Below are 16,628 nucleotides of genomic sequence, written 5' to 3' on the forward strand. Positions count from 1 at the left end.
TGTCCAATTTTCTGAGGTATTGCCAGACTGATTTCCAGAGTGGTGGTATTAGTTTGCAATCCCACCAACAGTGAAGAAGGATTCCTCTTTCTCCATAACCTCACCAGCATCTGTTGTCATCTGAGCTTTGGATCTTGGCCAATCTGACTGGTGTGTGGTGGTATCTCAGGGTTGTTTTGATTTGCATTTCCCTGATGGCTAAGGATGTTGAGAACTTTCTCAGATATTTCTCAGCCATTCGATATTCCTCAACTGAGAAAGTTTTGTTTACCTCTGTACCCTATTTTTTAATAGGGTTATTTGATTCTCTGGTGTCTAGCTTTTTGAGTTCTTTGTATACCTTAGATATTAGGCCTCTATCTGATGTGGAGTTGGTAAAGATCTTTTCCCATTCTGTTGGCTTCCGTTTTGTTTTCTTGAAAATGTCCTTATACTTACAGAAACGTTGCAATCTCATTAAGTCCCATCTGTTAATCTTTGACCTTAGAGCTTGAGCCATTGGTGTTTTGTTCAGGAAATTTTCTCCTGTGCCTATGTATTCTAAGGTTTTCCCTATTTCTCATCTAATAGTTTCAGTGTATCTGGTTTAATGTGGAGATCTTTGATCCACATACAGTTGAGCGTTGTACAAGGAGATAAGAAAGGGTCTATTTTCATTCTTTTGCATGCTGAGTGCCAGTTGGAGCAGCACCATTTGTTGAATAGGCTGTCATTTTTCCATTGAATATTTAGGGCTCCTTTGTCAAAAATCAGGTGACCATATAAATGAGGGCTCATTTCTGGATCTTCTATTCTATTCCATTGATCCACATGCCTATTTCTGTACCAGTACCATGCAGTTTTCAGCACAATTGCCTTGTAATATAGCTTGAGGTCAGAGATAGTGATTCCTGAGATGTTTTCTTGTTGTTGAGGATGGATTTCGCTATTCTAGGTCTTTTGTTGTTCCATATGAAATTGTACATTGATCTTTCCAAACCCATGAAGAACTGTGTTGGAATTTTGATGGGGATTGTGTTGAATCTGTAGATTGCTTTTGGTAGGATGGCTATTTTTAAAATGTTGATCTTTCCAATCCATGAGCATGGGAGATCTTTCCATTTTCTGAGATCTTCCTCAATTTTCTTCTTTAGAGGTTTGATGTTCTTGTCATACAGGTCCTTCACTTGCTTAGTTAGAGTCACACCAAAGTATTTCATAGTTTTTGTGACGATTGTGAAGGGTACATTTTCTCTAATTTCTTCCTCCACATGTTTGTCCTTTGAGTATAGGAAAGCTACTGATTTGTTCCAGTAAATTTTGTATCCAGCCACTTTGCTGAATTTGTTTATCAGCTGTAGGAGTCCTCTGGTGGAAAATTTGAGGTCACTTAAGTACACTATCATGTCATCGGCAAAGAGTGATGTTTTTTTCTCTTCCTTTCCGATTTGTATCCCCTTGATCTCCTTTTGCTGTCTAATTGCTCCAGCCAGGACTTCCAGTACTATGTTGAATAGGTAGGGGGAGAGTGGGCAGCCTTGTCAAGTCCCTGATTTTAGTGGGATTGCTTCATGTTTTCTACCATTAAGTTTAATGTTGGCTGTTGGTTTTCTCTATATTGCTTTTATTATGTTTAAGTATGGACCTTGGATTCCTGTTCTTTCCAGGACTTTTAAAATTAACGGGTGTTGAATTTTGTCAAATGCTTTCTCAGCATCTAGTGAGATGACCATGTGATTTTGTTCTTTGAGTTTGTTTCTATGGTGGATTACGTTGATGGATTTCCTTATATTAAACCATCCCTGCATCCCAGGGATGAAGCCTACTTGGTCATGATGAATGATCGTTTTGATGTGTTCTTAGATTCAGTTTGCAAGGATTTTGTTGAGTATTTTTGCATCAATGTTCATAAGTGAGATTGTTCTGAAGTTCCCTTTCCTTGTAGGGTCTTTGTGTGGTTTAGGTATGAGGCTTATTGTAGCCTCAAAAAATGAGTTAGGTAGTATTCCATCTGATTCTATATTTTGGAATAATTTGGAGAGTATTGGTGTTATATCCCCAATAAATGTCTGATAGAAATTCTGCACTGAACCCATCTGAATTTGGGCTTTTTTTGGTTGGGAGACTTTTGATGACTTCTTATAATTCTTTAGGTGTTTTAGGGTTATTTGGATGGTTTACTTGGTCCTGGTTTAACTTTAGAATCTTGTATCTGTCTAGGAATTCATCCATTTCCTCCAGATTTTCCAATTTTGTGGAGTATAAGTTTTTGTAGTAGGATCTGATGATTTCTTGAATTTCCTCAGTTTCAGTTGTTATGTCACCACTTTCCTTTCTGATTTTGTTAATTGGTATACTCTCTCTTTGCCCTCTTGTTAGTCTGACTAGGGGTTTATCAATCTTGTTGATTTTCTCAAAGAACCAACTCTTAGTTTTGTTGATTTTTTCAATAGTTCTTTTTGTTTCTATTTGTTCTATTTCTGACCTAATTTTGATTATTTCTTGCCGTCTACTCTAATAGGGCATATCTGCTTCCTTTTGTTCTCGGGTTTTAGCTGTGCTGTCAGGTTGCTGATGTAAGCTCTCTCCAGTTTCTTTTTGGAAACACTTAGGGCTATGAGTTTTCCTCTCAGTACTGCTTTCATTGTGTCCCATAGGTTTTGGTTTGTTGTGTTTTCGTTTTTGTTGAATTCTAGAAAATCCTTAATTTCTTTCATTATTTCTTCTTTGACCCTGCTATCATTTAACAGAGTGTTGTTTACTTTCCACGTGTATGTGGGCTTTTTGTTGTCTTTGTTGTTTTTAAAGACCAGCCTTAGACCATGGTGATCTGAGAGGATGCATGGGAGTATTTCTATCTTCTTATATCTATTGTGGCTCGTTCTGTGTCCAATTATGTGGTCAGTTTTCCAGAAGGTACAATGGGGTAATGAGAAGAAGGTGTATTCTTTTACTTTAGGATGATATGTTCTGTAGATATCTATTAATTCCAGTTTGTTCAAAGTCTTTGCTAGTTTTACAGTGTCCTTGTTCAGTTTTGTTTCCATGATCTGTTTATTGATGAGAGTGGAGTATTAAAGTCTCTCAATATTATTGTGTGGGGTGAAATATATTTATTGAGCTTTAGTAGGGTTTCTTTTATGACTGTGGGTGCTTTTTTATTTGGGGCATATATGTTAAGGACTGAGAGTTCCTCCTGACAGATTTCCCCTGTAAGGAGTAAAAAGTGTCCTTCCTTATCTTTTTTGATAAATTTTGGTTGGAAATTTACTTTATTCGATATTTGAATAGCCACTCCAGCTGGCTTCTTGGGGCTGTTTGCTTGGAAGTTTTGTTCCCACCTTTTTACTCTGAGATAGTGTCTGTCTTTGTCTCTGAGATGAGTTTCCTGTATGCAGCAAAAGGCTGGATTTTGTTTATGTATCCAGTCTTATAGCCTATGTCTCTTTATTGGAGAGTTGAGTCCATTTATGTTAATAGATATAAAGGAATAGTTGTTTTTGTTTCCTGCTATTATTGCTTTTGTGGGTTGAGTTGTGTCTGTGTCTTTTTCTTCTTTTGGTTTTCTTGTTTAGGAGTTTTCTTGTTTTTACTAGGCTGTATTTTCTCTCATTGTATTGGGTTTTCCACCTATAATTCGTTGTAGTGCTGGGTTTGTGGTCAGATATTGTGTAAATTTTGATTTGTCTTGAAATATCTTCATGTCTCCATCTATGGTGATTGATAGTTTTACTGGGAATAGCAGCTTGGGCTGGCACCTGTGCTCTCTTAGGGTCTGCATGATGTCTCTCCAGGCTCTTCTAGCTTTCACTGTCTCTGTTGAGAAATCGGGTGTGATTGTGATTGGCCTGTTTTTATATGTTACCTGACCATTTTCCCTTACTGCTTTTAGTATTATTTTTTTGCTTTGGGCACTTGGTGTTTTGACTATTATGTTTCGGGATGTATTTCTTTTCTGGTTCAACCTATTTGGACTTCTGAAGGCTTCTTTTATGCTCGTGGTTATTTCATTCTTGAGGGTAGGGAAGTTTTCTTCTATGATATTGTTGAAGATATTTACTGTGCCTTTTAGTTGATTCTCTTCTCCCTCTTCTATTCCTATTATTCTTAGGTTTGGTCTTCTCATTGTGTCCTAGATTTTCTGGACATTTTGGATTATGAGCTTTTTATTTTTTGCATCTTCTCTGGCTGTTTTGTCTATGTTTACAATGTTGTCTTCTACCCCCGAGAATCTCTCTTCCATCTCTTGTAATCTATTGGAAATGCTTGCTTCTGTGACTCCTGATTTCTTTTTTAGGTGTTCTACCTCTAGTGTTATCTCTTTTAGTGTTTCCTTTATTGTGTCAATATCCGTTTTAAATTCTCTCTTCCGTTCCTTCATCTCTTTGTTTCTGTTTTCCTCTAGGTCTTTGAGTGTTTTTCTTGTTTCTTCTTTAAAAACTTCTGAGTGTTTTTGCTTTTCCTCCCGTTCTTGTTTAAGTATCTCTATCAGCATCTTGAGGTATGATTTCAGGTCTGTGTCTTTTTTTTCTGGAGTGTTTGGCATTCCAATGTTTGCTTTTATGGGAGAGCTGGGTTCTGATGTTGCCAGCTTGTCTTGGTTTCCTTGGGATATTCTCTTTTGCTTTCCTCTTGCCATTTTGTTTTCAGTGATATGTTCTTGCCTTCCAAAATTCTGTACCTGGTCCCTGGATCAGGCAGGTTGAAATGTGCGCTTTCCGTGCGCACTCCGCAGAGATCTCTCTGCTCCCTGGCTTCCTAGATCTCCTACTCACCAGTTTTTCAACCTTTAGGAGCTCCATTCCAAGTGGCAGATGGGCCGGGCTCTGTTCTGTGCCCTGATGTCACGCCGGGTGGAAACAGATGTTCCAAAGTCTGTCCCTGGTGCCTGAATCAGGCAGGTTGGAGGGTGTGATTTCCATGCACACTCCGCAGAGATATTTCTGCTCCCTGGCTGCCTAGATCTCCTACTCACCAGTTTTTCAACCTTTAGGAGCTGCAGGTCCGAGTGGCTGATGGGCCGTGTTCTGTCGTGATTATTTTCTTTAAGTTCATTTATATGGTTGATTATTTTGATGAATTTTCATGTATTCAACAATCTTTGAGATGAGACCTCCTTGATCTTGGAAGATGTTTTTGATGTGTTCATGGATTCTGTTTGCATGTACTTTATTGAGTATTTTGGTGTCAATCTTCATAAGGGAAGTTGTTCTGAAATTGTTTTATTTTGTTGAGTCTTGTTGTCATCTAGTTATCAGGTTGACTTAATGGAATGAATTTGGCAGTGTTCCTTCTCTTTCTGTTTCATAAAATAGTTTTATGGGTACTAGTATTAGCTCTTTTTTAAAGTCTGGCAGAATTGTGTACTAAAACCATCTAGCTCTGAGCTTTTCTTGATTAGGAGACTTAATGACTCCTCCTCTTCCCTTAGGTGTTAGAGGACTATTTAAATAGTTTACCTGATCTTGATTTAACTTTGGTAAGATGTATTTGTCTTGAAAATCATCTATTTCACTAAGATTTTCCAATTTGCTGTTGCACAGGCTTTTAAAATAAGACTTAATGATTCTTAGAATTTCTTCAGTGTCTTTTGTTATATCTCCCTTTTCATTTCTGATTTGGTTTATTTGGATACTGTCTGTATGACTCTTGGTTAGATTATCATAATGTTTCAGAACAGTGAATATCAGTACTGTTATTTTCAAAGCAGTAATCAAAAAATAAAATTGGCAAAGGGATTTTTATTTTTTAGTTAAGCATTTCAGATATGATAGAGCTCTAGGTGTTCAACAAACACTTATCTCAGTCATGTTGATTACTGTCAAACCATGGGCATTTTAAGCACTTTTATAATTTCCAAATACTAGACATAAGGTTTAAGTTTTGTAAAACATGTAAAGTATGTAAATCATCACACTAAAGAGAACCAACTTTTCTACAATGAGGAAACACTTTCCAAAAGACACAGCACAGAATGATGCATATCAAGAACAGAAAGGTCCAAGGACTATATTGATGGTTATATTAGTGTATGGCCATTGAGTACTGTAAGTCTCATTCCTGTAACACTTTTAAAATTTTCTACTTCTGTAGTAATGTTTTTCCTGATTATGTATGTTTTTGACACAGTGGTATTAAGTTTTAAAATACTTTTCTAATGACATTGAAATAGATCTTAGAAATTCTAATTCAATCTCTCCCATTGATGCTCTTCAGACATTCGCCAAAGATTATTCCAACAGTTCCAGCATGAGATGGTCAGCAAGGAGAAGCAGGGCTTGTGGGGTCAGATGTGTATAGAATGTTCTTAGTCCAAAAAATCCAAATGTCAAATTGCTACTGTGATTTGGAGAGCAGAGATTGGGAAAGAGCAAGAATAAAAAGGGTTATCTGTGGGATTTTTCTTTTCTAAATACATTTTTTTTTCTGTTAATTTTCTATGATTTGTTATCTTCAACTTAACTTATTCAACTTATTCCTGATGCCATTAACATCACATTAAGTGAAAGAAGTGTTTAGAAGAGCTATGTGTGAAGCACAAACCTATCATTTCCCAAACTTGAATTTACTGGGAGGTAAGACATGCACACACATGACAACTGATGTCAAAGTCAGTACTATTTACATCTCAAGAACCAGTGGCTTTTTTAGTATAATTTGACAAAGCTTCCCATTAGAAATATATTTTCTGTATTTGGGATATGAATTCTGAGGTATGCTGGGTGAGCACATGTGTGTGTGTGTGTGTGTGTGTATGTGTGTGTGTGTGTGTGTGTGGCAATTTATGTTTAGAAAGAAAAGCAGTTCTTACTAAGGCTGAGGTTGTGTCTACCAGGCCTTCCATTTCATGCCCCTTTTTAGTTTTTTACATGTGTGTATAAATATGTATGTGCCAAAGTATTGTTTTCATTCAAACATTGTGCAGTAATGGTTCATTTTGTAAAATCTTACTTTTCTTTCTGGTGTAGAGAAAAGATAGAAAGTAAACAATTGTAATTCAGATATTTCTTCACATTTTCTGGCCATTATCAACCTTATTCCTCCTTCTTAAATATTTTCCTTCCTTTTAACAATCTTGACAAAAAGATGCCAGAGTTGGTTCAGTCAATTATGTTTAAGATAGAAACTTTGAGATAGAAACATTTACTCTTAGCACATACTCTGAATTCCATGCACTGAGCTAAAACCCACAGGGCTTTCAAGCTGCATGAAATTTGTTTGATTGTTTTCCAAACTTCCAAGTAGATACATAGGATATCTCTGGGACTGTTGCATCATCCATAGATGCTTAGCCTGGATGTTCTGTTGGAACCTCTAGTTCTAATAGCCAGTGGTCTTTTTTCAAATAGTGCAAAGAAAAGCTAGACAAGGAAGGAGGTTTTCCCAATTAATGACACATAATGATAGAATGTAGCTAATACACATCTAAGGATAATTCTGTTTTATTTGTTTGTGTAAAGATCATAAATTATATATTACACATATATAAGATATGTAAAGTTCTTCTGTGCTGGCAGATTATCTGTCACTTATTGGTATGCATAGGCATTGGACAGCTATGAGGCAGAGAGTTGTGTATTAGGTAAGGTTCCCTTTGGAAAAAAGAAGGTTTTATTTTTCTTAGTCACTCATACTGATAGACTCAGTAGATGATGGATTGCTTTTCCTTGCAGGTTTTAGTAGTGATGTAGCTTCATTGGACTATCACTTGGAACTTCCATCACAGAGACTTTCAAAGTCTTTTAAAAAAATTGGTGCTGGTATCATAATATATCTAGTCATGCCTTATAAAATGCTAAAACACAGCTGAACATTATAAAATGATAGTTTTCCCACACCCTGACTACTTTATATAATTATGCCAGTATCACCATACTAAATGCCAAAAGAAAACAATATTTAAAGAAAGAAAGAAAGAAAGGCTCAATTACTCCAAAAGAAAGCCAAGTTAAGGAAATCCTTGCAGCTAGAGACCTGGGAGGATGTTTAGAAAAGCCAGTCTTTAGATGCTGAGTGTTCCACAAAGAGGGACATTATAATGAAGACTTTTCAACAAAGACATATACCATGGGCCACTCTGTCATAGGTAAGCATAATTTCAAAATTAAAATTTACTGACCATCTAAAGCTAAATTGTAAACTCGATTATGCGCGTTGTTTCTAGGCAACAGAATGAATAAACATTATAAAGTTCTACAAGGCCAAGTCTATAGTGATTTCATATTTACTGGATTACATTTTATGTGAAACATTTTTGGTAGTGTGTGTATGTTTTACATTTTAGGTTTAGCAAACACAGACTTTCTTATCCTAGGAAACCAGTGCCATTTATTCTCATTGCTGTCTTTTGAAAGCCCATGAAGAACATTTATATCTAATTCTTAACATAGTAGTTGGTTCCTGCCATAGATACACAACTTGCTCAAAAAAAATAACTTCAATTTTACCTACATTTCCCATAATTGGTTTATCTTACATTTATCTTATAATAATCTTTTTTGATTCCTAGTCCACAGTATATTCACACCCCTCTATTCTGGTTCATGGCTGTGAGATAAGTTTTAGAAGAACTGGATCATCATAGACTGAATTTCGCTCCTAGGCCATTAAGAAGAGAAATGGAAACTCTTTAGTTTATAAAAGAGAAAGAACTCAAAGTTGAAAAGAAGACATAATTGGAGGGGTTAGTAGGATTTTGTTTCCTGATGGAAAGTGATTTTGCAATTGTGAGAATAGGAAACCTCATGTGTATCATTTGCTGAGGACTTAAGTAAAAACTAAAGCTCCTAGAAAAGACAGAAACACAGAACTGAACACCAGACACGTGTGAGTGATGTATACTTTTGAAATCTGTCTTTATAATATTCATTTAAAACTTTAAATTAAATACTACTTTGCATTTGTCCCTCACTGTTTCAAATATCTCAGAGTTGTTTATTCAAATGGCTTTGAATACTCCAAACCATTATAACAAAAATATTAAACCAATAATAAATGAGTGTTGCTCATTTGAAATCATTAACTTAAGAAACTTCCTCTAATTTTGGTCTCTGCCATCAGGACTCAGGGCCTGTCTGCAGACCACTGAGCATCAGAAGAGCCTCAAATCACTCTCCCACCTGAACCCACAAGTCAGTCTCCCACTCCCCACCCCATGATTATCCCAGGAAACTCTGGGGTCTAGGTAGCTTCATGCTTTCTGGAAACAGGTCTGATCTGGCCCATAGACAGTGCAAGGTCTCTGCCATCAGGACTGAGAGCCTGTCTGCAGACTGCTGAGCACTCAGAAGAGCCTCACTAGTGCTTTCCCACTCAAGAACAGTGGTGACACCACAGATGAACCTCCCCCCAACACATACACACACTGACTATCAGGAAGAGACCACCAGGAACTCTCAGTGCTCAGGTAGCATGTCCCTGCCTGGGTAAGGGCCTGTTCCAGCTCAGAGAAGAAAGCCAGGTCTCTGGAATCAGGACTCAGGGCCTGCACACAAGCTGCTGACCACACTGAAGAGCCTCACAAGCACTCTGCCACCTGAGCCTATAAAGACAGAACCAAGTCACCACCATCAAAACTCACTGCCTGCCCAAAAAGAGCCATACACCCAGGAGTAATCTCCCTCCTAAACCCACAGGCCCTCAGACCCACAGGATTTATAAGCTCTAGTCAGAGACAGGATTGCCTACATCACAGATAACAAGATGGCAAGAGGCAAGCATAATAACTTAAGCAATAGAAACCAAGAAAACCTGATAATATCAGAACCCAGTTCTCCCACAGCAAGTAGTGGATTTCCCAACACACCATAAAAAGAAGATATGGAACTAAAATTATACTGCATGATGATGATGGAGGTCCTCTTAAAGGTCATGAATAACTCCCTTAAAGTGTTACAGGAAAACACATGTAAACAAGTAGAAGCCCTTAAAGAGAAAACACAAAATCGCTTAAAGAGCTACAGAAAAGCACATCCAAACAAATGAAAGCATGGAAAATAGAAAAAGAAACAATAAAGAAATCAAAAAAGTAGACAACCCTTGAGGTAGAAAACATAAGAAAGAGATCAGGAGTCAGAGATGAAGGCATCACCAACAGACTACAAGAGGTGGAAGAAAGGATCTTAGGGGCATATAACATAGAAAACATTGACATAACAGAGAAAATGCAAAAACAAAAAGCTCCTAACCCAAAATATCCAGAATATCCAGGACAGAATGAGAAGACCAAAGGTAAGAATAATAGATGTAGAAGAGAGCAAAGACATCCAACTAAAAGGCCCAGTAAACATCTTCAACAAAATCATAGAAGAAAACTTCCCTAACCTAAAAAACAAGATGAACATGAACATACAAGAAGTTTATAGAACTATAAATAGATTGGACCAGAAAAGAAATTCCTCTTAACACATAATGGTAAAACCACCAAATTTAGAGACAAAGAAAGAATATTAAAAGCAATAAAGGAAACTAGTAACATATGAAGGCAGACCAATCTCAACCAAAACTATGAAAGCGAGAAGATCCTGGACAGAAGTCAAACAGACCCTATGAGAACACAAATGCCAGCTCAGGTTAGTATATCCAGCAAAACTCTCAATTACAGCAGATAAAGAAACCAAAATATTCTAGGACTAAAACAAATTTACATAGTATCTGTCCACAAATTTAGATCTACAAAAGACAATAGATGAAAAACCCCAACACAAGGAGAAAAGTACACCATAAGAAAAGTAAGAAAATAATCTTCCTGCAACAAAAAGAAACTGGAGCTTGACAGCACACCTGGAAGCTCTAGAACAAAAAACAAACAAACAATAACAACAACAAAAAACCAGATACACTCAAGAGAAGTAAACAGTAGGAAATAATCAAACTCAGAGAAGAAATCAACCAAGTAGAAACAAACAAAAATATACAAAGAATAAACAAAACCAGGACCCGCTTCTTTGAGGATTAAAAAAAAAAAAGATAAAAAAAAAAAAAACACTTAGCCAGCCTAACAAGAGGGTAAAAAGTGTATCCAAATTAACAAAATTAGAAATGAAAGAGGAGACATAACAACATAAACTAAAGAAAAAAATAAATTCAAGAAATTATCAGATTCTTGTACAAAAGACTATACTCAACAAAACTGAAAAAACTAAAGGAAATGAAAGACCTTCAAGATAGATACCACATACCAAAGTTAAATCATGATCAGATAAACCATTTAAACAGTCTCATAAACCCTAAAGAAATAGAAGTAGTAGTTATCAAAACTCCCCAAGCCAAAAAAAAAAAAAAAAAAAAAGTCAGAATTAGATGGGTTTAGTTCAGAATTCTTTTAGACTTTCATAGAAGAACTAATATCAATATTCTTCAAAATATCCAATAAAATGGAAACAGAAGGAACACTTCCCAACTTATTTTATGAAGCCACAATTACAGTAATACCTAAACTATACAAAGACTGTACAAAGAAAATGAACTTCAGACCAATTTCCCTCATGAATATCAATGCAAAAATACTCAATATAATTCTTGCAAACCGAATTCATGACAACAACAAAATGATTATTCATCATGATCAAGTAGGCTTCATCTTAGGGATGCAGGGACAGTTCAGTGTATGGAAATTCATCAACATCATCCTCTAAAAACCTCAAAAAACCAAAAAAACCCCACATGATTATTTCACTAGATGCCAAGAAAGCATTTGAAAAAAATTCAACAGCCTTTCATGTTATAAGTCTTAGAAAGTTCAGGAATTCAAGGCCCATACATCAACATAATAACAGTGGGCAGCATCAAACTAAACAGTGAGAAACTTGAGGCAATTCCATGAAAATTGGGGACTAGACAAGGCTTCCCACACTCTACCTACCTATTAAATATAGTTAAAGAAACCCAAATTAGAAAGGAATAAGTCAAAATATCACTATTTGAAGAAGAAAATTGAAGAAGATCTCAGAGATGAAAAGGTCTCCCATGCTCATGGATTGGAAATATCAATATTGTTAAAATAGCCATCTTGCCAAAAACAATCTACATATTCAATAGAATCTTCATCAAAATTCCAACTCAATTCTTCCTAGAGTTAGATAGAGCAACTTGCAAATTCATTTGGAATAACAAAAAACCTAGGATAGGTAAAACTATTCTCAAAAATAAAAAAATTCCCAGGGGAATCATCGTCTTTAACATCAAGCTATATTACAGATCAATCTTGATAAAAACCACACGGTATTTGTACAGAGATATGCAGGTAGATCTGTGGAACAGAACTGAAGACACAGAAATGAACCCACACACTATGGACACTTGATCGTTGACAAAGGAGCTAAAAATATTCAATGGAAAAAGGAAAGGATTTTCAACACATTGTGTTGGTTCAACTGTTAGCAGAAGAATGCACATTGATCCATTCTTATCTCCTTATACAATGCTCAAGTTCAACTGGATCAAAGACCTCCACCAAAAAAAAAAAAAAAAAAAAACAAGTACACTGAAATTATTAGAAGAAAAAGTGGGGAAGAGATTAGAACACATAGGTACAGGGGAAATTTTCCTGAACAGAACACCAATGGCTTATATTCTAAGATCAAGAATTGATAAATGGGACCTAATGAAATTGTAAACTTTCTGTAAGCTTAAAGACAGTATCAAAAATACAAAATGGCAGCCAACAAATTGCAAAAGGATTTTTACCGATCCTACATCTGACAGTGGGCAAATATCCAATATATACAAAGAATTCAAGAAGTTAGACTCCAGAGAATCCAAGAATCCTATCAAAAATGGGGTACAGAGCTAACAAAAAATTCTCAACTGAGGATTACCAAATGGCCTAGAAGCACCTAAAGAAATGCTCAATATCCTGAGTCATCACGGAAATGCAAATCAAAACAACCCTGAGATTCTACCTTACAACAGTCAGAATGGCTAAGATCAAAAACTCAGGTGACAGAAGATGATAGGGAAAATGTGGTTAAAGAGGACACTCCTTTATTGTCGGTGAGATTGCCAGTTGGTACAAAGACTCTGGAAATCAGTCTAGTGGTCTTCAGAAAATTGTGCATAATACTACTAAAAGACCCAACTATTCTGGTCTTGGGCATATATCCAAAAGAAGCTCCAACATCTAAAAAGGACACATTTTTTATTATTTTTATAGCAACCTTATTTATAATAGCCAGAAGCTAGAAGGAACCCAGATGCCCTTCAACAAGGAATGGATACAGAAATTGTGATACAGTTACACAATGGAGTGCTACTCAGATGTAAGAAACAATGACTTTATAAAATTCCTAGGCAAATGGATGGAACTAGAAGCTATCGTCGTGAGTGAGGTAACACAGTCACAAAAAAAAAAAAAAAAAAAAAAAAAAAAAAAAAAAACCACACATGGTATGCATTCACTGATAAACTGATATGAGAACCCCAAAAGTTCTGAAAAAGAAATTAGGGAAAAGAGACCTTTCACAATAGTCACAAAAACTATGAAATACCTTTGTGTAACTCTAATTAATCAAGTGAAGGACCTGTATGACAAGAACTTCAAACCACTAAAGAAGGAAATCAAGGAAGATCTCAGAAAATAGAACGATCTCCCATGCTCATGGATTGGAAGGATCAACATTTTAAAAATGGCCATCTTACCAAAAGCAATCTACAGATTCAATGCAATCCCTATCAAAATTTCAACACAATTCTTCATTGAGTTGGAAAGATCAATGTGCAATTTCATCTGGAATAACAAAAGACCTAGAATAGTGAAATCCATCCTCAACAACAAGAAAACATCTGCAGGAATCATTATCCCTGACCTCAAGCTATATTACAAGGCAATTGTGCTAAAAACTGCATAATACTGGTACAGGAATAGGCATGTGGATCAATGGAAAAGAATAGAAGATCCAGAAATGAGCCCTCATGTATATGGTCATCTGATTTTTGACAAAGGTGCCATAAACATTCAATGGAAAAAGGACAGCCTATTCAACAAATGGTGTTGATCCAACTGGCACTCAGCATGCAGACGAATAAAAATAGACCCTTTCTTATCTCCTTGTACAATGCTCAAGTGCAAGTGGATCAAAGATCGCCACATTAAATCAGGTACACTGAAACTATTAGATGAGAAATTAGGGAAAAACTTAGAACACATAGGCACAGGAGAAAATTTCCTGTACAGAACACCAGTGGCTTGTGCTCTAAGGTCAAAGATTGACAAATGGGACTTCATGAGATTGCAAAGTTTCTGTAAGGCTAAGGACACTGTCAAGAAAACAAAATGGCAGCCAAGAGAGTGGGAAAAGATCTTTACCAACCCCACATCAGATAAAGGCCTAATATCCAAGGTATACAAATAACTAAAAAAGCTAGACACCAGAAAATCAAACAACCCTATTAAAAATGGGGTTCAGAGCTTTAAAAAAAAGGTCTCAATTGAGGAATATTAAATGGCTGAGAAACATCTGAGGAAGTGCTCAACATCCTTAGCCATCATGGAAATGCAAATCAAAACAACCCTGAGATTCTACCTCATGCCAGTCAGATTGGCCAAGAACCAAAACTCAGATGACAGCAAATGCTGGTGAGGATGTGGAGAAACAGGAACACTTCTCCACTGTTGGTGGGGTTGTAAACTGATACAACCACTTTGGACATCAGTCTGGCGATTCCTCAGAAAATTGGACATAGTACTACCTGAAGATCCAGTTATTCCACTTCTGGGCATATACCCCAGAGACACTCCAATATAAAACAAAGACGCCTGCACCACAGTGTGCATAGCTGCTCTATTTATAATAACCAGAAGCTGGAAAGAACCCAGCTGTCCTAGAGTAGATGAATGGATACAAAAATTGTGGTGAATTTACACAATGGTGCATTCATAGACTGTGTCAAGTTTAAGAAAAAAAGAAAAGAAAAAAAAAACATTATGCTCAATCCTCACACACCAAGAATACTTTGACTTATTCCATGTTACATCCTTTTTTTGCATGTACTTTGGCTCATGATTACTAGGAGGACCTTAATGCACACTATCAAACCTTTAAAAAAATAAAGCCAAGCACTGACAGAAATGTATTTGTATACTTTCATGCAAAAATGATTAAAATTTGTTCATTTATCTTTGTTTTTTAAAATAAAGTTGTTAAAATAAGAATAAAAAAGAAATGTAAGTTAAGAAAGAAAAAAATAAAATAAAATCTACCTCTATATTTTGTTCATGTGAGCTATCAAAGTTTCAGACAGTAAGAAAGATGCTGTGGAGGAAGGCAGAGATATCTAGTAATAGCCATTTTACAAGATCTGGTCAATAGGATATTTTTTTATGAGAAGTTCAGTAAAGCAGATTTCCTCCCTTTTTTAATCATAAAGAGTTCAAAATACTTCTTATAAAGAGTTAGCATGAGAACTACAGAGAAATTATATTCACTCTTTGTAGAAAAATTCACCCTGGATCTTGCTCATTCCATCTGACTCTGAAGGTTGGATGTGGATTTTTCTTATAACCCATCAGTTACAGATGAGATGGGACATGAGATGGCTAAATACTTTTGAATGAAACTTAACCAAATAATTCCATGATATACAACCAACATAAACTAAGTGCTTCTATTACTTTGACACAATTCTTGATATGGAAGAGTAAGGCAAATAGATAAACCTTACCTTGTAAACTGACTCATATTCCTATAGGCTGGTCAACACTAAAGTTATTCAATAGGAATAAAATGAATCAGAAGATTTTATAGAAAAAGTTGTGTTTAATCTTAAAGACAACAAAGTAATGTTTCCCCCTTCTATCTGAAGATTAAATCTCAGGTATAACATAAGGATAAAAAATCCTGGATTAGAAAACCATCACAAGTTTTTAAAGAGACAAACATAACTGTAGGATGGTACTGTGCATTTAATGATAGTGAAAAAATATGGTCATTTAATTTTTAATAAATTGAGTTCTAGAGCAAGGGCATTGGGTCTTAGCAAAGATTTCAACTTGGTGACATTTCTTCAGTAGTGAAATAACCTGTGATTTCTCTCACAGATTCTGCCAAATCATTTTCAAATAGGCACTGAGCTCATGATATTGCATAATGGTAAACACGGGAGCTTAGGCAATCACAGTAGCCAAGATATCCTTCTTTCTACAGCATTCATACTTCTGTCCACATTATACAGAATTACACAGGTAAAATAATGAGGAGGGGTAGCTATACATTAGTACCTTTCAATTTTGCTCTCAGTGCTTGCTGACTCCATAAGGACATGGCATACTTATTTTTATAACTATTATTTTTATTTTGTGTGTGTGTTTGAGTGTGTGTCTGTGTGTGCCTGTGTGTGTTTGTGTGTCCATGTGTGTGTTGCCTGAATGTATAAATATGCCCTGTGTATATGCCTGCTATGTTTGGAAGCAAGAGAAGTACACCAGAATTTTTAAAATCATATGGTTATAAGTCACCATGTGAGAAATAGGAACTGATCCCAGGACCCTCCTTAATAAAAAGCAAATGTTCTTGACCACTAAGCAATTTTCCAAGCCCACAGTATGCCTTCTTTTTAAACACCAATATGGACCAACATAACAAACAATATTTGAGTTTCAAATATCTACTAAAATAGCTTTGAATTTTCTGTGAGATTGAATTCTTCAAATA

The sequence above is a fragment of the Micromys minutus genome (genome assembly GCF_963924665.1).
Source record: "Micromys minutus genome assembly, chromosome: 6".
Lineage (NCBI taxonomy): Eukaryota > Metazoa > Chordata > Mammalia > Rodentia > Muridae > Micromys > Micromys minutus.